Consider the following 15326-nt stretch of genomic DNA (forward strand, 5'->3'; position numbering starts at 1 on the left):
CCAAACCAGTAAAAGACACAGCGGGTCCACATTCGTTGGGGAATTACACCTGTTGACAACTGTTTAACTACATTCCCAAATTTAGCTAATGGGACCTACTGGTATTTGCTTCGATAGTGTGATAAATGATAATTTATAGAGAACATCAATGATAAACTATAAATATATATTATTTTTAAATTCTGTTTTCAACATCTTTCGCCCGCTATCTTCCGGCGGAATAACAGCTGCAGTAACTGACGTCAGAGAATCCTATTCAAGTGAATGGGATCCTCTGTGCCCGTTATGCCTCCCATTGGGCTCTGACACACTAACGGCTGTTCAAGGCAAAAAAAGAGGGTCTTAACGGCCATTTGTGGCACGGCCCAGCGACAGTGTGAACGTAGCCTTAAACTGTGAGTCAAACACTTGGGGCATAACAAATGTTTTTGGTATCGCCACTTGTGGAATTGTCCGAACTATTATATTATTACATTCCTGATCCTGCAAAGTCAACAACATAAATGAAAAAAAAAACTGATAAAACCTACAGATCAGTGTCCTCACGAAGGAATTTTTTTTATAGAGGTTAGAACATGATGATGCACATTTTTTTTTGTTTCTTTTCAAGTTTTAATTTCGTAGAACGAAACAAATTATCCAATTTTGACTCTCAAAATAAAGATAGTTTAAAGATTTATCAAACTGTGTCAGAGACAAAAAAGGTTTTTTCACAGCAACCAATCACAGCTAAGCTAAGGAGCTCTGGTAATGTGAAACCTGAGCTGTGATTGGTTGCTGGGGGAAAACCACTCCATTTTTTTTCTCACACAGTTTGATAAATCAGGGCCAGTATTTCAGTTTTACTGTATGGTAAACTCCCAAAAAATGATTGCTCCACAAAATTGCGTATTTCTATTTCCTTTTAAAATGTTGCCCTACAAATATAGTTTGCTGTGAAGAAATTGCACAGTCTGCACGACAAAGCGGAATCCCCATTGAAGTCAATACAAAATTCAATGCACCTGAAATTCCGCACAGAATTCAAAAGAAGAATTTTGAGCAGAACATCTACTGTGTTAACCCAGCCCAATTGTGCCCCTTTTCTGAAAAGCAAAAGGAGAGAATGAGAAATGGAGGGGACACTGAGGGGCTTAAAGGGTACTTTTGATATATTATAGATTAATGTATCAGAATAACTTTCCAATAGCATGTTATTCAAAAATATGCTTCTTTCTATTTAATTTTCCACTTTGAAAAAATGACCACTAGGGGTCTCCCTACCAGTCCTTTTTTATAGATTTCAGACTCATGCTGGAGTCCTAAATCTCAGACTGCCTCCGGGACACAGACAAGCGCAACATTGCTCCCTGGCAGTGAGCAGTGGTGAGTTTGTGTGTGTTCCGGATACAGTCTGAGATTTAGGACTCCAGCATGAGCCTGAAATCTATTTAAAAAAAGGACTGGTAGTGGTCACTTTTTCAAAGTGGAAAATTAAATAGAAAGAAGCATATTTTTTAATAACATGCTATTGGAAAGTTATTCTGCATACATTAATCTATAATATATCAAAAGTTTTTTTGATGAAAGGTACCCTTTAACAGCAGCAAAGGCACTAAAATCATCTTGTCATCACTTTGAAGGGTTAAGGTAACAAAACCATGCATGGTTTTAAAATTCTTTTGGAACAACAGGTACACTTTAACAATTAACAATTGTGTAGTTTATTTAAAACCCCATTATTTTGTAACTGTTAACAACTGCTAAAAATGATCCATTGTTTGAACACGTATCGGTCTTCTTTGTATGATAAACATTACTGTAGCATTATATGATAAAGTCCAGTAGCATTTACCCCTATTGTCTGTGAGAGAAATAGATTTTTTTACGTTTCTTATCTGACAATAACCCTCATGGTATTGTGGTCAAATTTTTTGTCTTAAGAAAATTTAAGAAATAGCTGATGACACTATGTTGGTTGCAGCCCAAGCCCCCCATTTTCTTATACTGCCCAATAACCTACTTTATGGCTCCAAAAACACCCTGAAAAGTAATTTTTTCCCCAAGTAAATTATATTGAATTCAACTGCAACCCCTTTAAGGACACAGACCATTTTGGCCTTAAATGGGCACTGTCAGTTCCAAAAACTTTGTAACAGAAAACAGCTCCTGAAAATACTGGGACACTAACCAGTCCTTCAGCAGCATCAGCTTGTCCATGAGTCATGGACAAGAGATGACTCATGGACAAGGCTGCATGAGCAGACACCCCAATCACCTCCCACCACCACAAGGGAAGGACATGCCCCCTTCCCTGAGAGGATTTCTAATACTTTGCGCTAATTTAAAAAAAAGGATTTTTATAATAAATATAGGTGATCAAAGCATAAAGACTAGATGTACATGGTCAGGATTAGGTACTGAGTAAAATGTATATTTTTTTTATTGGATGTGACAGATACTCTTTAACCCCTTAAGGACGCAGGACGTAAATGTACGTCTTGGTGAGGTGGTACTTAACACACCAGGACGTACATTTACGTCCTAAGCATAACCGCGGGCATCGGAGCGATGCCCGTGTCATGCGCGGCTGATCCCGGCTGCTGATCGCAGCCAGGGACCCGCCGGCAATGGCCGACGGCCGCGATCTCGCGGGCGTCCACCATTAACCCCTCAGGTGCCGGGATCAATACAGATCCCGGCATCTGCGGCAGTTCGCGATTTAAATGAACGATCGGATCGCCTGCAGCGCTACTGCGGGGATCCGATCATTCATAACGCCGCACAGAGGTCCCCTCTCCTTCCTCCGTGCGGCTCCCGGCGTCTCCTGCTCTGGTCTGTGATCGAGCAGACCAGAGCAGGAGATGACCGATAATACTGATCTGTTCTATGTCCTATACATAGTACAGATCAGTATTAGCAATCATGGTATTGCTATGAATAGTCCCCTATGGGGACTATTCAAGTGTAAAAAAAAATGTAAAAAAATGTAAAAGTAAAAGTAAAAAAAAAGTGAAAAATCCCCTCCCCCAATAAAAAAGTAAAACGTCCGTTTTTTCCTATTTTACCCCCAAAAAGCGTAAAAAACATTTTTTATAGACATATTTGGTATCGCCGCGTGCGTAAATGTCCGAACTATTAAAATAAAATGTTAATGATCCCGTACGGTGAACGGCGTGAACGAAAAAAAATTAAAAATGTCCCAAATTCCTACTTTTTTAATACATTTTATTAAAAAAAAAAATTATAAAAAATGTATTAAAAGTTTTTTATATGCAAATGTGGTATCAAAAAAAAGTACAGATCATGGCGCAAAAAATGAGCCCCCATACCGCCACTTATACGGAAAAATAAAAAAGTTAGAGGTCATCAAAATAAAAGGGATTATAAACGTACTAATTTGGTTAAAAAGTTTGTGATTTTTTTTAAGCGCAACAATAATATAAAAGTATATAATAATGGGTATCATTTTAATCGTATTGACCCTCAGAATAAAGAACACATGTCATTTTTACCATAAATTGTACGGCGTGAAAACAAAACCTTCCAAAATTAGCAAAATTGCGTTTTTCGTTTTAATTGCCCCACAAAAATAGTGTTTTTTGGTTGCGCCATACATTTTATGATATAATGAGTGATGTCATTACAAAGAACAACTGGTCGCGCAAAAAACAAGCCCTCATACTAGTCTGTGGATGAAAATATAAAAGAGTTATGATTTTTAGAAGGCGAGGAGGAAAAAATGAAAACGTAAAAATTAAATTGTCTGAGTCCTTAAGGCCAAAATGGGCTGAGTCCTTAAGGGGTTAAAGGAGTACTCCGGTGGAAAACTATTTTTTCAAATCAACTGGTGCCAGAAAGTTAAACAAATTTGTAAATTTACAATTGATTTGGAACCAATTGATTTAAAAACATTGTTTCCCACTGAGTACTCCTTTAGGACACAGACAATTTTATTTTTGCATTTTAGTTTTTTCCTCCTCGCCTTCTAAAAATCACTTTTATTTTTCTTTCCACCGACCCATATGTGGGCTTGTTTTTGGTGCGACCAATTGCACATTGTAATGACATCACTCATTTTACCATAAAATGTATGGCAAAACAAAAAAGAACATTAATTGTGTGGAGAAATTGAAAACTTTTGTGAGATTACCATAACACTATGGTTAGCTTTTTGTAAACTTGTGAACTACAAATCCCATAATTCCATTTTCCTCCCTCAATTCCTCCATTCAAAAGACCTGTGGTTTTCAATCAGGGTGCCTACAGCTGTTGCATTAGTTGCAGATTGATCTCTCTCCCACCAAGCGACCGCTCCACCCATTGAAGCAGACAGGCTCCCTGTCATCAGCTGACTAGTGAGTCAGGTCTTGGCCACATTGCAACCTGGGAAAAATCTGAGACAATAGTCATTTTGTGTGCTGTTAAAAATAAATATTGGGGTGAAAATCACAGAAGAATTGTGAGAAAACCGGAACACACAGGTACAGACACTATATTATGAACTACACTAACTTTACAGCCCCTGTAGAATAGTCAAAAAAAAATAATCCTGGAATACCCCTTTAATATGATTAAAATGATGCCCCTGTTTAGATACTTTTCTATTATTGTACTGCTCCTATGCTTGTGCCAGGTATAGAAGTAAATGTACATCCTGGTGCATTAAGAACCAGGACACCAGAACGTACACTTACATCCTAACTTGTTAAGGGGTTAAGAAAACAATGCTGCACTTAAGTCTTTCACTGGAGTTTTTTTTTTTTTTTTTTATCCTGTACACTATAGCATAATGAAAAAAATGGACACGTTCTGAAAATACTACACCTTATTCCCTATCCAATGTAAAACAATGCACATTTCAAGCTGTTCAGTTAAAGGGGTACTCCGGTGGAACATTTTTTTCTTTTTATCAACTGGTGCCAGAAAGTTAAACAGATTTGTAAATTACTTCTATTAAAAAAAAAATCTTAATCCTTCCAGTACTTATTAGCTGCTGAATACTACAGAGGAAATTCTTTTCTTTTTGGAACAGAGAGCTCTCTTCTGACATCATGACCACAGTGCTCTCTGCTGACACCTCTGTACATTTTATGAACTGTCCAGAGTAGGAGAAAATCCCCATAGAAAACATATGCTGCTCTGGACAGTTCCTAAAATGGACAGAGATGTCAGCAGAGAGCACTGTGGTCATGATGTCAGCAGAGAACACTGTGTTCCAAAAAGAAAATAATTTCCTCTGTGTGCAGGATATAAAAAAAATAAAAATAAATAAAAAAAAGCCCTCTAGTGAAAAACTTAAGTGCAGCATGGTCTTCTTAACCCCTTAACAAAATAGGACATAAATGTATGTCCTGGTGTCCTGGTACTTAATGCACCGGGACGTACATTTACTTCTATTTAAGTTAAATTACCCCTGATAATAGCCTTCTTCAATAAATTCTTCCTGCTTTATTATGTAAATGAAGATTAAAAGTCGTAATTATATTGAAATTCAGAATAAAAGTTTTTAGAAACCAAATATAGAATCTAATATTACTAAAAAGTACTGTGCCAAAGGCCAAGTCATGGTTGGGAGACATCCAGAAATCTGTACATAATTCAAAACTATATTGCTTCATGACATTTATGTGAAGGACAGCTGTATGTGTAGTGTTTCTGCACACCCGATTAGAAGTGTAATCTGTCCTAGGGGATGTCCCAGAGCTCACACCTACGTCCTGCCAGTATGTGTCTGAAGTAGATAGCATATTTGCTATTGGTGGTGATATATTTATTCACAGATGCAGTCAGTGTCTGCAGTATCAACTGTCACATCTCCCTTCACCCAACAAAATGTAAAATTTCTTTTAGTGAAACCAGCAGTGAGTTAAAGGGGTACTCCTGTGGAAATATCCCTTTAAAGGGGTATTCCACTGGGAATTTTTTTTTAATCAACTGGTGCCAGAAAGTTAAACAGATTTGTAAATTACTTCTATTAAAATAGATTTGTCCTTCCAGTACTTATTAGCAGCTCTATGCTACAGAGGAAATTCTTTTAGTTTTGAAATTCTTTTTTGTCTTGTCCACAGTGCTCTCTGCTGACACCTGATGCCTGTATCAGGAACTATCCAGAGCAGGAGAAAATCCCGATAGCAAACCTCTCCTGCTCTGGAAAGTTCCTGACACGGACAGAGGTGTCAGCAGAAAGCACTGTGGACAAGACAAAAAAATTCACAGCTTACAGCTGCTAATAAGTACAGGAAGGATTAAGATTTTTAAATAGAAGTAATTTACAAATCTGTTCTGGCACCAGTTCATAAAAAATAAAAAATAAAAAGTTTTCTACCGGAGTACTCCTTTAACCCCTTAAGGACCAAGCGTTTTTCAGTTTTTGCACTTCAGTTTTTTACTCCTTACATTTTAAAAATCATAACCCTTTCAATTTTGCACCTAAAAATTCATATGATGTTTTTTTTTTTTGCGCCACCAATTCTACTTTGTAATGACATCAGTCATTTTACCCAAAAATCTACGGCAAAACAGGGAAAAAAATCATTGTGCGACAAAATTGAAGAAAAAACGCCATTTTGTAACTTTTGGGGGCTTCCGTTTCTACGCAGTACATTTTTCGGTAAAAATTACACCTTATCTCTTTTATGTAGGTCCTTACAATTAAAATGATACCCTACTTATATAGGTTTGATTTTGTCGTACTTCTGGAAAAAAATCATAACTACATGTATGAAAATGTATACGTTTAAAATTGTCATCTTCTGACCCCTATAACTTATTTTTATTTTTCCATGAACAGGGCGGTATGAGAGCTCATTTTTTGCACCATGATCTGAAGTTTTTATTGGTACCATTATTGTTTTGATCGGACTTTTGGGTTGCTTTTTATTAATTTTTTTATGGTATAAAAATGGACCAAAAATACGCAATTTTGGACTTTGGAATTTTTTTGCGCATACAACATTGACCGTGCGGTTTAATTAACAATATATTTTTATGGTTTGGACATTTACGCACGCAGCAATATCACATACGTATGTTTTAATTTTTATTTACACACTTTTTTTAAATGGGAAAAGGGGGGTGATTCTGGTTTTTATTTGGGAAGGGGTCAAATAACTTTTTTTATGTGGTGTTATAGCCCTCTCTAGTGGCTATAAAACTGCATGCACTGATCTATTACACTGTTCAATGCATTGCCATAGGAATGCATTGATCAGTGATTGCTCAAGCGTCTAAAGGGTTAATATTGGACATCAGCCCGATCGGCGATGCCTGGTATTAGCAGCGGGTCTTGTTGCTGATAGCAACCGGGACCCCGCATATACGAAGTGTTCTCAGCTTCTGAGCATGCTTCACAGATCGGGAGCCGGCCACAGGACGTAAATATACATCCGTGGTCGTTAAGGGGTTAAAGTCAATTAACACCTTAAGGACTGAGCCCTTTTTTATCTTAAGGACTGAGCCCTTTTTTACACCTCTGACCACTGTCACTTTATGCATTAATAACTCTGGGATGCTTTTACCGTTTATTCTGATTCCGAGATAGTTTTTTCGTGACATATTCTACTTTATGATAGTGGTATATTTTCGTTGTTACTTGCATCCTTTCTTGGTGAAAAATCCCCAAATTTCATGAAAATTTTGAAAATGTTGCATTTTTCTAACTCTGAAACTCTCAGCTTGTAAGGAAAATGGATATTCCAAATAAATTATATATTGATTCACAAATACAATATGTCCACTTTATGTTTGCTTCATAAAGTTGACATGTTATTACTTTTGGAAGACATGAGAGGGCTCCAAAGTATAGCAGCAATTATCCAATTTTTCATGAAAATTTCAAAATCTGAATTTTTCAGGGACCGGTTAAGTTTGAAGTGAATTTGAGGGGCTTTCATGTAAGAAATACCCCAGAAATGACCCCATTATAAAAACTGCACCCCTCAAAGTATTCAAAAAGTTTGTTAACCCTTTAGGTGTTTCACAGGAATAGCAGCAAAGTGAAGGAGAAAATTCAAAATGTTCATTTTTTTACACTTGCATGTTCTTGTAGAGCCATTTTTTTTTTTTTTTAGAAGGAGTAAAAGGAGGTAAATCCCCCCAAAATTTGTAACCCCATTTCTCTCAAGTAAGGAAATACCTCATATATGGATGTAAAGTGCTCTGTGGCACATATGGCATGCTATTTTGGAAACTACACCCCTCAAGCCACGTAACAAGGGGTACAGTGAGCCTTAACACCCCACAGGTGTTTGACGACTTTTCGTTAAAGTTGGATGTGTAAATGATTTTTTAAAAATTCACTAAAATGCTGTTTTCCCCCCAAAATTTCATATTTTTACAAGGGGTAATTGGGGAAAATGCCCCCCCAAATTTGTAACCCCATCTCTTCTGAGTATGGAAATGCCTCATGTTAGGACGTAAAATGCTCTGCTGACAAACTACAATGCTCAGAAGAGAAGGAGCCACATTTGGCTTTTGGAAAGCAAATTTAGCTGAAATGGTTTTTGGGGGGCATCTTGCATTTAGGAAGCCCCTATGGTAACAGAGCAGCAAAAAAAAAAAAACACATGGCATACTATTTTGGAAACTACACACTTCGAGGAATGTAACAAGGAGTACAGTGAGCCTTAACACCCTACAGATGTTTGACAACTTTTCGTTAAAGTCGGATGTGTAAATGAAAAAAAGAAAAAAGATATCACAAAAATGCATTTTTCCCCCCAAATTTTACATTTTTACAAGCGGTAATAGGAGAAAACCCCCCCCAAAATTTGTAAGCCCATTTCATCTGAGTATGAAAATACCCCATATGTGGACATCAAGTGCTCTGCTGACGCACTACAATGTTCAGAAGAGAAGGAGCGCCATTGGGCTTTTGAGAGAGAATTTGTTTGGAATGGAAGTCGGGGGCCATGAGCATTTACAAAGCCCCCCGTGGTGCCAGAACAGTGAACCACCCCTCCCAAGTGACCCCATTTTGGAAACTACACCCCTCACAGAATTTATTAAGGGGTGCAGTGAGCATTTACACCCCACTTACGTTTGACATATCTTTGGAACAGTGGGCTGAGCAAATTAAAAATTACATTTTTCATTTTCACGGACCTCTGTTCCAAAAATCTGTCAGACACCTGCGGGGCGTAAATGCTTACTGCACCCCTTATTACAATCCTTGAGGGGTGTAGTTTCCAAAATGGAGTCACCATGGGGGCTTTGTAAACACACATGGCCTTCAATTCTGGACAAATTTTCTCTCCAAAAGCCCAATGGCACTCCTTCTCTTCTGAGCATTGTAGTTCGCCCACACTTTACATCCACATTTGGGGTATGTTCTTATTTTCAATGTACTGCGAAGAAATGGGGTTACAAATTTTGGGGGTCTTTTTTTTCCTATTTTTCCTTGTGAAAATAAAAAATTTAGGGTAACACCAGCATTTTAGTTAAAAAATTTCAGCCACCCCTGTGCAAATCACCAATTTAGGCCTCAAATGTACACTGTGCGCTCTCACTCCTGAGCCTTGTTGTGCGCCCGCAGAGCATTTTACGCCCACATATGGGGTATTGAAATTGTCTTTCAAATTTTGGGGGCCTTTTTTTCCTTTTATTTCTTGTGAAAATAAAAAGTATGCAGTAACACCAGCATGTTAGTGTAAAAATGTTTTTTTTTTTTGTTTTTTTTACACTAACAGGCTGATGTTGACCCCAACTTTTCCTTTTCATAAGAGGTAAAAGGAGAAAAAGCCCCCCAAAATGTGTAACTCAATTGCTCCCGAATACGGAAATACCCCATATGTGACCCTAAACTGTTTCCTTGAAATACGACAGGGCTCCGAAGTGAGAGAGTGCCATGTTCATTTGAGGACTAAATTAGGGATTGCATAGGGGTGGACATAGGGGTATTCTACGCCAGTAATTCCCAAACAGGGTGCCTCCAGCTGTTGCTAAACTCCCAGCATGCCTGGACAGTCAGTGGCTGTCTGGAAATTCTCGGAGTTGTTGTTTTGCAACAGCTGGAGGCTCAGTACAAAACACTGCCGTACGATACGTTTTTCATTTTTATTGGGGGTGGAGTGGGGACCGTGTCAGGGGGTGTATATGTAGTGTTCTACCCTTTATTTTGTGTTTGTGAATGTACTCTAAAAACACTACACTACACTAAGGTGGGGGTTTACGGTGAGTTTCCCGCTAGGAGTTTGAGTTGTGGCGGAAAATTTGCTGCAGCTCAAACTTAAAGCTGGAAACTCACTGTAAACCCGCCCTTCTGAATGTACCAAACCTCCAGCTGTTGCAAAACTATAACTCACAGCATGCACTGACAGACCCTGCATGCTGGGAGTTGTACTTTTGCAACAGCTGGAGGCACACTTGTTGGAAAACCTTCAGTTAGGTTCTGTTACCTAACTCCGAATTTTCCAACCAGTGTACCTCCAGCTGTTGCAAAACTACAACTCCCAGCATGTACTGATCGCCAAAGAGCATGCTGGGAGATGTAGTAATACAACAGCTGGAGGTACACAACTACAACTCCAAGCATGGCGAGACAGCCGTTTTCTGTTCGTGCATACTAGGAGTTGTAGTTTTGCAAGATTTAGAGGGCCACAGTTTAGAGACCACTGCACAGTGATCTCCTAACTGTAGCCCTCCAGCTGTTGCAAAACTACAAATCCCAGCATGCAAAAACAGCAAACAGCTGTCTGGGCATGCTGGGAGTTATAGTTTTGCAACATCTGGAGGGCTACAGTTTAGAGACCACTGTATAGTGGTCTCCAAACTGTAGCCCTCCAGATGTTGCTAGGCAACTCACTGGCTTCTGTAGTCCGCAGCACGCCGCACCAGGGAGCCAGCCGCACGTCATCGCCACCTGCTGCCGCCGCTGATAGCCGCAGCCACCGATGGTAAGTGACCTCCTGTGCCAGTCATAGGACAGTTTCCCTGTTCTGCCCGGACTACTGTGGGTGGGCAGAACGGGGGAACCGCACTTTAACCCCCCCACCCCCGATCTGCTACGGATCGGTCGCTACTGGCCGACCAATAGCAAGAGGGGTGGCACCCCTGCCACCTCACTCCTATCCCTTTAGAGGGATCATAGGTGTTTTAGATACAGCAGATCCCCCTTATTTTCCGGGTCACTGGAGACCCGTATGACCCGGAATTGCTGCATATCGCCGGTCTGAATTGACCGGCGATTTGCGGCGATCGCCGACATGGGGGGTCTCAGGACCCCCCTGGGCGATGTGCCGGGATGCCTGCTGAATGATTTCAGCAGGCATCCCGGTCCGGTCCCTGACCAGCCAGCGGCAGGGACCAGAATTCCCACGGGCGTACCCATAAAGGGGAGCAGCATATGTTTGCTATGGGGATTTTCTCCTACTCTGGACAGTTCTTAAAATGGACAGAGATGTCAGCAGAGAGCACTGTGCTTGTGATGTCAGCAGAGAGCTCTGTGTTCCAAAAAGAAAGGAATTTCCTCTGTAGTATTCAGCAGCTAATTAGTACTGGAATGATTAAGATTTTTTAATAGAAGAAATTTACAAATCTGTTTAACTTTCTGGCACCAGTTGATAAAAAAAAAAAAAGTTTTCCACTGGAGTACACCTTTAAGGACTCTAAAACGGGGGCGTATGGGTACGCCCTCAGTCCTTAAGGGGTTAAGGGAGATTTATTAAAATTGGTACCTTAGAGCTGTGCAGCCATATAAAAGTGTCTATATGGGATGCAGATGCTGCATAACTTTAGATCCACAGCATGTCAATTTCTGTTACGTACTGATTGCAGATTTTCATGAACGAAGATCCGACTCTCGAGGTAGTAGTCCTTAAAGGGTTACTCCAGTGGAAAACTTTTTTTTTTAAATCAACTGGTGGCAGAAAGTTAAACAGATTTGTAAATGACTTCTATTAAAAAATCTTAATCCTTCCAGTACTTATTAGCTGCTAAATACTACAGAGGAAATTATTTTCTTTTTGGAACACAGTGCTCTCTGCTGACATCATGAGCACAGTGCTCTCTGCTGACATCTCTGACCATTTTAGGAACTGCCCAGAGCAGCATATGTTTGCTATGGGGATTTTCTCCTATTCTGGACAGTTCTTAAGATGTCAGCAGAGAGCACTGGCTCGTGATGTCAGCAGAGAGCACTGCATAGCAATGGTCAGCATAATCAGCGATCTACTTCTCTGGTCTGCCAGAAAGCCAGAATGCAAACTAGAGAAGTGACAAGAGGAAGGTGAGGAGACCTCCAGCCATCATCTTGACTCAATGAATCCCCGTGGTCGTGCCACAGGTGGTCTGATGAGCCATACAAGCCATATTATTCAGTACTGATGATGGCATCTTAAAGGCTAATGGCAGGCTTCAGAACGACCCTCATTACTGGCAGGTCCCAGGCTGCTGATAGCAGCCGGGTCCCACCGTGAATGAAGAGAGTACAGCTCATCCTCTCCCTTTATGTACAAGACATAAATATACGTCTTGGTGTGCAAGGTACAAGGGCATTAGGACATACTTTTACGCCCAATATCCTTAAGGGGTTAAATTGAGTCTGTTAGCAGGAAAACAAAGATATAAATATGCCCATGTCTAGATAAGGTAGTTATTAGGATTGCAGGCATAATTCTTTTTTTTTTTTTATTATCTTTATTGTTCTCTCCACCTGATAAGTTATTACACTGCCAACAGAGGTAGTTATAGCACAACACTGTACAGCCTGAAGGGCTGTGATGGTCAATGGAATGGTTAAAGGACTGATTGACAGGTGGAAAATCAAGTCTACAGTTCATATACCAATATTTCTATGACCCATTATTTCAGTATACAGAGATACTTTTAAGCTCCTTACAAACTATTTTGACTTGTTCCAAAACATTTAGAATCTGGAATGCGCAACAAAGTTTTTTCCACTGCTTGAAGGGTTTCCCAAATGATGATGCTCATTTATCTTGTATGGCTAAGGGCAAAAAACAAGATATTAGCAGTCAAATAACTGTTTTACCAAATGCTACACTTCAATACTAGTATCCGGTTAGTATAGTACTTTCCATATAGTTTAGGGTTAGTACATTGTGACACTATGTTGCACACATCTAGGTTTTGGAATAAAGGAAAAAGCCAGAGGTCCATTTTTTTCAGGCCCAATAATAATTCTTTGCTCCATCATCTAATAGTACAGCAAGTCTGTGATAACCTTTAGTCAACTATTTTAGGGGCTTCTATACCCTGTTCCAAATTATTATGCAAATTCTATTTAAGTGTCACACAGATTAAATATTTTGTTTTTCAGTGTAACTCATGGATGGCATTGTGTCTCAGGGCTCTTTTGATCACTGAAAACAATCTCGGACACCTGTGATTATTAGACTGCCAGGTGAGCCCAATTTAAGGAAGAACTGCTAAAGGTGGGTGGGTGTTCCACCACCATTTTCAAGCAATATCGGCTGCCGAAAAGAGTGAAATAGTTTAGTGCTTTGGACGAGGTATGAAAACATTAGATATTTCACAAAAAGTTGTGTGGTCATCGCACCATTAAGAGATTTGTGGCTGTTTCAATGCACAGACGGGTTAGTGCAGATAAAGGCACATTGAGGAAGATTTCTGCCAGATCCATGCATTGGGTCAAGAGAGCAGCTGCTAAAATACCATTACATAGCAGCAAACACATATTTGAAGCTGCTGGTGCCTCTGGAGTTCCACAGACATCAAGGTGTAGAGTCCTCCAGAGTCTTGCAAGTGTGCATAAAACTTCTATTTAGCCACCACTAACCAATGCTCACAAGCAGAAACGGCTGCATTAGGCAGAAAAATACATGAAGACTAATTTTCGAACAGTCCTGTTTACTGATGAGTGCCGTGCAACCCTGGATGGTCCAGATGGATGGAGTAGTGGATGGCTGGTGGACGGCCACCCTGTTCCAACAAGGCTGCGATGTCAACAAGGTGGTGGTGGAGTCATGTTTTAGGCCGGAATCAAGGAAAGAGAGCTGGTTGGCTCCTTTAGAGTCCCCGAAGGTGTAGAGATGACCTTTGCAAAGTATGTGGAGTTTCTGACTGACCACTTTCTTCCCTGGTACAGAAGGAAGAACTATGCTTTCTGTAATAAAATCATCTTCATGCATGACAATGCGCCATCTCATGCTGCAAAGAATACCTCTGCATCAATGGCTGCTATGGGGATAAAAGGAGAGAAAGTCATGGTGTGGCCTCCATCCTCCTGAACTCAAACCTATTTAGAACCTTTGGAGCAAGTGCTTAAATAATAACAAAGGCAATGTAGAGAGTTCAAAAAGATGGGGTTTTTGAGAGCGCTGCTGTGTTTCGACGGGAGTCAAATGAAACAGAGATATGAGCCAGCACTTACGCAGGACTAACTTTTATTAGAAAAAGAAGTCAAAAGTACAACAGGACAACGCATTTCGGCGCACACTCGCGCCTTCCTCAGGTCAACAATAACAATTTTGAGTAGTCCTGGCCGGGATTCCTGCGGGCGGGCTTGTGACTGTCGCAACCTCATTTTCTTTACCCCCTACCATATCACAGGGGCCCCACCCACCTCTGTGTACATCAACTCAAGGTCAGTACGTCACCTTGGGTGTTTGTGGCGGGTATCTGCACCATCCATTTTCTAAGAAATACTACACAGGGAGTGCCCTGTTGTGCTTTTTCTCCTCCTTTTTTCCTTTAAATAATAACAGTGACCTGGGAAATACATTTTAGGAGGTTGTCCAGCATCCCCATCAGCACATATGGATTTAATGGAGACTATAAATAAACCTAGATAAACCTAGTTTTTTTTCACAATAGGCATAAAAAAAAAGTATGCTAGATTAAGATAAACCTCTTTATAGTTTATTAGGTTGAAACCTATAACCCTAAGTTCAACCTATAACCCTAATGAGTCCCTACTGAGTTGATCCAGAGGAAGGGAAAAAAACCTAATACTAGGGGTAAAAATTCCTTCCTGACTCCAAATATGGCAGTCAGAATAAATCCCTGGATCAACCTTCTGTCCCTATAAATCTAGTATACATAACCAGCGATGTTAAAATTCTCCAAAAATGCATCCTGACCCCTTTTAAATTATTTTACCGAGTTCCCCATGACCACCTCCTCTGGGAGAGAATTCCAGAGTCTCACTGCTCTTACAGTAAAGAACCCTCGTCTGTGCTGGTGTAGAAACCTTCTTTCCTCTAGACGTAGAGGATGCTCCCTTGTTATAGATACAGAGTATGAATCATGGGAGAGATATCTGTACTGTCCCCTGATATATTTATACATAGTTATTAGGTCTCCCCTAAGTCTTCTTTTTTCTAAACTAAATAACCCCAATTCTGATAATCTTTCTGGGTACTGTA

The 15326-nt window shown here is 39.9% G+C and overlaps 1 protein-coding gene across 2 annotated transcripts in view; it reads right to left on the reverse strand.

The window, feature by feature from the left end:
- TSPAN2 (tetraspanin 2) overlaps nucleotides 1–15326 on the reverse strand; it is a 230301-nt gene that overhangs the window by 59221 nt on the left and 155754 nt on the right. The window lies entirely within an intron of this gene.

Source organism: Hyla sarda, chromosome 2, assembly GCF_029499605.1.
Source record: "Hyla sarda isolate aHylSar1 chromosome 2, aHylSar1.hap1, whole genome shotgun sequence".
Lineage (NCBI taxonomy): Eukaryota > Metazoa > Chordata > Amphibia > Anura > Hylidae > Hyla > Hyla sarda.